Source organism: Gossypium hirsutum, chromosome A12 (assembly GCF_007990345.1).
Source record: "Gossypium hirsutum isolate 1008001.06 chromosome A12, Gossypium_hirsutum_v2.1, whole genome shotgun sequence".
In the NCBI taxonomy this organism is placed as follows: Eukaryota; Viridiplantae; Streptophyta; class Magnoliopsida; order Malvales; family Malvaceae; genus Gossypium; species Gossypium hirsutum.
The window spans coordinates 18,379,493-18,388,365 of record NC_053435.1 but is presented as its reverse complement, the minus strand read 5'-3'; the positions used below and the strand labels follow the sequence as shown (position 1 = coordinate 18,388,365).

Below are 8,873 nucleotides of genomic sequence, written 5' to 3'. Positions count from 1 at the left end.
TGTTTTATTCTTGGTCCGCTTTCTTCCTCCAAGTGCTTTTTCTCTTTCCCAGTAATGCTCTTTTGCTTTTTGCCAGGTTGTATTTTTCTTAAAGAAGAACCCTACCCTCTATTTCACTCAGACATCTTGCTCATAAAGTCCATTTCTTTTATTGTTGAAGCACTTGCAAAATAATGAATGATAATTGAATTAAATTTATATCTCAACAACATAAAGATAATGAAGAAAACTACACAAACCAAAAGTATCACTATAGTGGCCATTAGAAACGCTAGGGCTACAAAAATGTCATTGTTTAGAAAAAAATTCTCCTTAAACGGGGTTGGATTTTCATCATCTAAAGAAGGAATATAATATCACTCCAAACAAGTTTCCTCACATTCACTAGTTCGAATCAAAGTGTTTTTCAAACCTTGCCATTGTTAGACTTATACTTTGATACCCTATATTTCCAGGAACGTTTAGGGTAATTACAAGAAACACTAAAAAGGATCTTTGGGCTCATTCAAAATCCCTAGTGATATCTTTCACATATGGTTTACATGAAAATGAGATAATATGGTTTATGGTAAACTAATAAAATTGATGGCTAAAAAATGATAATGAAATTTGATTTACATAACACATGAAAATGTTGACTAAATACGCTAAAGCTGATTTGAAACATCAATATCTAGTTATATGTTTATTGTTGAATATTACGGATTTGGCATAGTGACATTTGGTTATAAATTCAAATGATGAGTATTTGAAAATGTGATGTATGTGCAAACAATAAAAATGTTGGTTTATGTGTCTGCCAAATAATTTGGTGTAATGACTTTCTGAAATATGCTCTATTATTGGATCCAATTAAATAACTTTAAAATATTATGATGCTAGTATGATCTATTTCAAATATCTTGATATATGTTCATTGTGAATTATTATGAAACTTGATCTAATAATATGTTATAAAGTTATATTAGTATGCTTTACTGCTTCATATTTTTATGCTTTGAAATTGAATTATGTTAGCACCACTGAACTTTCAATGTTTAACGTGTAGATATGTTTGTAACATCCCGATTTTGGGCCTAATCAGAACAGTGGTTTCGGGACCACTAATTCGAAGTAAGAGAAAGTATTTTATTATTAATTTTAAGTTAAAACATGTTTATATTAGTGCATGAAACATTTGGTGAAGTAATTTTAGTGATTGCATGCTTAATTGTGAAAAAAGACTAAATCGCATTAAGTACAAAAGTCCTATTTGATAGCTAAGGGTGTCAAACAGCTAAAGAACCTAAATTGGAGGTCTTTAAAGGGCAATTAGACCCTTTAGAATAGCATGGCCAGCCATAGGAGACAAAGGTGGTCAAAAGTGAAAATTTTGGTGAAATTAGGTGTTGAAATTGAATAAAATAAAACAAATAGTAAAAGTTGTCATTTTTTTTCATCTCTCTCTTTCTTCTCCACTGATATTTCTCCAAGAAAATGGGCATGGAAGCTTGAAAAATTTTCGGCAACTTAAAGCCTTTGCAAGTAAGTGATTTGAGGGTTTTTCTTGAATATTTTTGTACTTTTGAGGTCCTTGTAGCATGGGCTTTCTAACAAGGGGACTAATTTACAAAATGGTTGAAAGTATATAGTTTTTCTATGATTGTAGACATGTTTATATCTGAAATTTATGGAAGAATATGAGTTATAGTAGTGAAATAAACAACTTTTGTGAAGTAGTTTTCATGGAAACCCTAACTAAGGACCATTTTGTATAAGTTGTAAAATAGGTGATAAATGTGTGAAATAATGAGAGTTGTAGGCTGGTCCTAGCATGAAAAGTATTCAGCTAGGCTTGGTTAATGGAAAAATGAGATAAAAATTGATTTTCAGGTCTAGGGGTAAAATGGTTATTTTGTGAAAGTCTAGGGACAAAATGGTCATTTTGCCCAATTATGAATTGTTGAGTACCTAGATCGATAAAATAATTCTGAATTTTTATCATTTTAGATCAAGAATTACACAATCCGGGCCTAGACTGGGGAAAAGCAAAGCTAGCGAACTAAAACTGACTAGTCACATACATTTTGATTACCGAGGTAAGTTGTATGTTAATAATGCAACTATATCTTTGTGATGTGCAATTGTACTGATATGGGATAAATTTATTTGGATTTGAGTATGAGAATACATGTTGAGAAATTAACATAGTAAGGACTTTTGTTGAACATTTGGAATAAACTTGGATATTGGTACCTTAATATTGGGAGATATGTGTGCTAGTGTAAAACATGTCTGGGACATGAATCAGCCACAATATGAAAGCCAGTGAAAGACATGTCTGGGACATGCATCAGCCTCGAGATATTTAAGCCAGAGTAAGACATGTTTGGGACATGCATAAGCGTTGAGACGAGAGCTAGTGTAAGACATGCCTGGGACATGCATCGGCCTCGAGATAGGCAAGCTAGTGTAAGACCTGTCTGGGACATGGTGTTAGCTTGTTGTGTGTCAGTGTAAGACCTGTCTGGGACATGACATCGACACCAATAGATGAGAGCCAATGTAAGACCTGTCTAGGACATAGCATCGACCTCACTATATGAAAGCCAGTGTAAGACCATGTCTGGGACATGGCGTTAGTATTTTAACCTATGTTAGGGTTACCGAGTGTCCGGTAATATTCCAAATGGTTCAACAAAAGAGTTATGATTTATATCGAAATGAGAAAAGTTATGATTATGTGATGAGTGGTACAGGTACCTAATTGAAATGTATGAGATATGGGCTTAGTGTATGCTATATGAGTTGTATGGGATGGTGATGAGTAAGTTGTACTTACGTTTATTTATGGTATTCATGAATCCACTATGAAAGATTATGAGCATATTGCTTTATGATAAGTAGTTTTTGTTTATTTTCATGCAACTTACTAAGCTTTGTGCTTACCCTATTTCCTTTCCATTTTCTTATAGTGACGTCAAAGTAACTCAAGGATCATCGCTTATGTCGAAGAAGCTAGTCACACTATCATCTGAAGCACTTGGTATAGTTAGAACTTTTATTTTGATGATGGCATGTATAAGACCTTGACTTTTGAGTTTTGTGTCATTGTTATTTGGCCAAATGTGTTAGCTTACTTTAGCATTTGATTCACTATGTATAAGGCCATGGAAAATGGCTAATATTGGAAGTTTATATATGAATGCAAGATAGTCTTTCATGAATGTGAAATTATTGGAATGGTTGAATATAAGAAATGTATGTAGGCCTTACCTATGGCTGTTTGGTTGAGAAATCATATTTAGTGAGACCTTGATATGTTGGTTGGCATTAAATTGTGTTTCAGGGTGGCAAAAAGGCTTGGTAAATAGCCTTATATTGTCCACACAGGTAGACACAGGGCGTGTGCCCATGGGCGTGTAGTTTGGCCGTGTGTCCCCTGCACGTAAAATTTGTAAGTTAGAATGCATGGTAGTAAACACACGAGCAGAGACACGGCCATGTGTCTTAGCTGTGTGGAGGACACGGCCTTTGGCCACAGGCGTGTACCTTGACCGTGTGCCTCAATTTGGATGTTGACGTCAAAAACAGAATGTCAAGGTTTTTAGACACGAGCTAGGACACGGGCGTGTCATGGCCGTGTGAGGGACACGGGCCATAGACACGGGCGTGTGTCAGGTCGTCTAAAAATCCCTGTAGGTTTGAATTTGGAATTTAATTCACACGGGTATAGGACACGGGCATGTCCCTAGGTGCTTAGGTCGTATGTGTCACACGAACCATCAGCACGGCCATGTTATAGGGACCACACAGGCGTGTTGCCCTTCCACACGGGCATGTGCCCTGTTTCAAGAGTCATTTTTTTATTAAATTGGTTTAAGGATCTGAGTTGGTTCCAAATGGTTTTCAATGAAAGTTTGAGGCCTCGTAGGTCCACATTAAGGAGTTTAAACAAAGCTCGGAAAATTTTTAAATTTGATCAAGTCTTGGTGATTTTGAAATGTTTGATTGCATATGTTTAAGTTGTGTAACTCCTCGTATTTCGTCCCAGTGTAGGGCACGAGTGTGGGGTGTTACAATGTTTGTTTCTATACACAGATATTTAGCAAACCTTTAATTAGCTCGTGAGATTTGACACCATTCAAGGACTCAACCTTAGCTCATTATAATGCTTGTAATGCTCTTTTGAATTTGGGCTATAAATGGAATGTACCTAGGTTTAGGGAGTTTTATAAGTCTTTACTTGATGATTTTGGCTAGTTGTTATGTTATGGTCATATTTTGGACCTATAATAACTCATGTGATGAACTTTAAATCTTGATTTGTTTTGATATATGGATGTCATTGAATATTATTTATGAATTATGTATTTCACATTTTTGTTTATTTGATTTGCTTCGGCAAAAAATGTGGCGTCCTGCATTTAAATCTACTATCTGGGTCGAGTGTGGAGTGCACAACAAAAATCGAGGCAATAAATTCAATTGTTTGTGAGGCTCCAATTTGATATGAAGATTTCCAAATAGAAGCATTTATTCTACCTTTTTTTTATTAAAAATGTGATATGTCACTCCCACACGGAACATGTTTTCTAGCATTACTTGGGATAAAGCTAGAACTTTTTTTTAGTTAGAATGAGAGAAAATTATAAAATTTTAGAAGGAAGCAAAGTTAATTTTTTTATTAAAACAATTTAAATTGAATTCTTAATTTTTTTTTGAAAAGGCCCAAACTAAAATTGCTTCATTGATCAAAAGGGTTAAAAACACTTGAATTAAATAATTAACTATTTTTAAGGGCTAAAAATACAAATATCCCAATTTAATAAGGGGGCCAAGGCCTCTACTAGCCGCCGATGTTTTTAGAACCAGATTGGTGGCTAAACCAATTTGACTGGTGATTCTCTTCTTAACTAGTTCAATTGAATAAGTTATTAAAAATTAAAAAAAAATAATTCAACCAATTCAACCGACAACTTAACAAGCTTGACTAGTAGGTTCAACTAGTATGATCGATCAGTTTAACTAATTCATGAACCAACTGGTCCAACCCTTTATTTTGGATCAATATCTCAACTAATTTTCAATTGAACTACTTAAACTGACTAATCTGATTCAGTTTCAAAATAGTACAAACGGCGGGTTTCATCGCTTTCTAAAATAAACCTATTTTTATATAATTACGAAACTAGCCTTTTACTATTGTTAAATTACAAATCCGACTCATAAGTTATGAAATTGGTAGTTGTGACAAGTGAGAAATGATTTTAAGTTTTGAGTGTGTTATACCTAATAAAAAATCAACCTTCATTACATGGATTTTTTTTCAGGATTTAAAAAATAACATTTTCCAAAGGTTACGAGTGACCACCGTTGATTTGACTGCTTTAATTAACTGTCTTACAGTTAAAGTTTGAAAGTTTTTTTATAAACTTTTGTAATATGAAATGTACGAAAGATACTGAAAGGTCTTCCAAATTAAACATTGTTCTACCTACTACCAATAATAACAATAACAATAATAATGTAAGACAATGTATAAATCAAAATCCATTGTCTTTTTCTTTTACATAACCAATTTGCCAACGATTGTACATATAAAAATAAACAATTCTATATTACTCCAATTCAAAAATGAATTTTAGGTCTAATAATTTTTTTTTGTTAATAATATAAGAGAGTAATAGTTAATATGCTTGTTCACGTCTCAAAAATCAAAATTTAAACTTTATAGTTATCATTGAATTTCCTATTAAATGATGTTCTCCGTATTAAAACATTCAAATATGGATTGAATACATATTTCAAACATAGTGAAATAATGAAAAAAAAAATTAATCCAAGACTTAAATATGAAGTCGTGAATTAAGAATGGGAAACAATTTGCAATTATTTTTATTTAATCTCACAATACCTAACACTGATTTTTATAATTATAATAAACTCTATGACATGTTAAATCTCTCATCAACTTGATTAGTAATCTAAATAATTCTTAAATCTCTCATCAACTTGATTAGTAATCTAAATAATTCGATATTTTTTAGAGATTTGTTATAAATTTATATAAGATGTTGAGGTTATTACGATAGTTGTTCACATCATAGGTGGTGCAAAAAGTTACTAAAGAATGGTGATTTGCTCTTGTTAGGGAGGTGTTTGAGCAAAGTATTTACTATGTGATATGCCGTAATTGACATGTCAAACTAGACTCTCTAATACACTTGAGGAGCTTATGCTCAAGCAATTTAAGTGTCTTTTATATGTTTTTTGTCGAATTTTAGTTTAGTTGTTAAAAAATATTTTTTATTAATTTTAATCCATTTTTAGACCCAAATTGGCCATTCATGTCATGGGAAAATGTAACAAGTTGATTGAGTGTTGTACGGAGTTGACGATAGCCCGAACGTGAAGAAAATATCACCTAAAAGGGGGGTATCGCGATATGAAATTATGCAAGTCGTTATACCTCTAAGAGTGCTAAAATGAAGAGAATCGAGGCCAACTACAGTAGTATCACAGTACCGAGACATCCCAAGACCACCCATTTCAAGACTATTGTGGGTATTGCGATATCGTTGCCTAACGAGTGAAAAAATTGTAGGGGAAATTTTATGTCCAACAAGCTTAAGTCTATTTTTCACTTAAGGGGAAATTGGTCATTGTTAGGTTAAATTTTATTAGGCTATAAATACAACTTTATAAGCCTTTTATTTTAAATTTTTTTGTTGGCTAATGGTTTCCTTTAGTTTTCCATAGTTTTAGGGTCAGGTTTTCTTTTCTTTTCTTTTTTAGATTAGGTTTTCTCTTTTTTTTTTAGGTGAGATTTTAGTTTTGTTTTTTACTTTATTCCTTATTGTTAAAGATTTTGTAAATAAGGATGGACAAACTCTTTGGCTTCAATGGAACTTTATCAATTGAATGACATTTTCTTAAACCCTTTGCTTTCATTTTATGCTTACAATATGTTTGATAAACTACTTGTTGGAAATTAAATTTGATTATGTGCTAAATTTGTTGGATAGTTGATTGTTTGGTTGTTTGTTAACTTAAGTTGATGTTTATTCTTGATTGATTGGTTGTTATACTATAACGCAATGCTTAATACGTTAGAATTGATGTCTCTAGTGAAACACCTAGATAAACAAGATCGAAAGGAGAGTTTATCTGTAGATAGTTAGATGTAATCCTGCCGAGTAGTGAGACCAAGAGGTAATCTTAGGTGGCATCTTTTAGTCTAAGATAAGACTGAGAGAAGATTCTTAACTAAGAGTGACAAACAATATAATCGATATAGATTCATTAGTTTAATTAGCACTCAACTAATCAATCGACCATCATTAAATCATTTACATTATCTCAAACATTAGAAAGAAAGTTTAGCTTAGTTAGTTTAATTAATAGTTTAATTTTAGTTTACAAACAATTTTATTTGGACTTGCATTAATAATTTTTTACTTGATTAGATTAGTAATTGCTTAACTTGTAATTAACTTGATAAACACATTTACCCACTTGGAAATCCTTTAAGTTTGATCATTGGGATACTCGAGTGTCCCATTGACACTACAAATATTCCAATTGACATTGTACGCTTGCAATTAAAACCGTTCTTTAAAATAGTTATTACAAAATCATTTGTTTTTATGCGCACGTGCGATAGCAGTTACTATGCCTCTTATCTTGTATCTTATATTGTCTCATGATAAATGGGGCATCTATAGCTTAAGGAGCTTAAAGTGAGTCCCTCATTGTATGATTTCCTCTTAAGTAGAGTCCAATGTAGACCCAAATTAGGGTATGTGTCAAACGTGACCATCTTCAATATTAATGAGATTGGATCTAATGTGATAGTTTCCTTGGCAACGTCGAATGGGGTGCTCATGTATGGGAGGCGTAATAGGTACCCTAGACATAAGGGTATAACAATTTCCCCCTCTAGTCAAAGAGAAGTCCATAAAGCGAGCTTCTCTAAGACTAACTTTTCTAGAGACAAGGTGTCATATTTCGACAAAAAGGAAGAGCTTTTGTTGTTTGAGTTATCAATAGTAAGTCAAACTAGAAAAATGCAGGGGTATGTCTAAAGATAATGAAGTCATGTCTCAAGACATGCCTCCCCTATTTTAGAATTTTAGCTCGAAGTTTGAAGTCATAAGACATTGAACCATGTCTTGAGACCTTGGCTCCTATGTCTTGAGACCCTAGATTGAATTTTTACTAATTTAGCTTCAATGTTTTATGTCTCAAGACTTGGCACCCTATGTCTCGAGATAGACAAGTACCTAGAAATGCAAAAAATTTAAGTTTTTTTTTCTTGAGGTCTCGAGACATGTTCTTAATGTCTTGAAACACTAACCTAGAAATATAAGTTTTAAGCAATGCAAGCATGTAATTGGACTTCTAAAAGTTCCTAACACCTACTCTATGCAACCAAACCAATTTTAACACATTTGACATGCTAAATCAAACTAAAACATACAATCTCAAGACAATTAACACATTAGAATGTGATTCCACTGGGTAAATAAAGTATAAGCTAAAACCATTCATTCAACACATAGAATTGAAGTTTAAAATTCAAGCCAAAAGTATCCAAAGATTTTGAACCATAGCATACTATACCATTTAAGAAAAATATAACAAATTCATAAAGAAATATACCCAAGACACGAAAATTCACTTAAAGACCTAGGTGCATACGCAAAAGCTAATACCAAATAAAGGAATTACAAAAGGTCGACGAATGTAGCTAAGACTTGAGAACTCAGATGTTGTGACTACAAGTACCACTACTCATACACTCTCCAAACACTTGTGCACAGTACAAACAAACCACATGCTAAGTATATAAAGCATAGCAATGCTAAGCAAAAACCAATCTCATAACAAAA

General features: G+C 32.8%; 1 long non-coding RNA gene across 1 annotated transcript; it reads left to right on the top strand.

Annotated features, from left to right (window-relative positions):
- Positions 1-1,406: 1,406 nt before the first annotated feature.
- On the top strand, positions 1,407-3,236 carry LOC107939598 (uncharacterized). The gene is made up of 3 exons (XR_001695189.2): positions 1,407-1,524; positions 1,990-2,078; positions 2,955-3,236. It is a non-coding gene; the product is annotated as an uncharacterized lncRNA (long non-coding RNA).
- Positions 3,237-8,873: the final 5,637 nt, after the last annotated feature.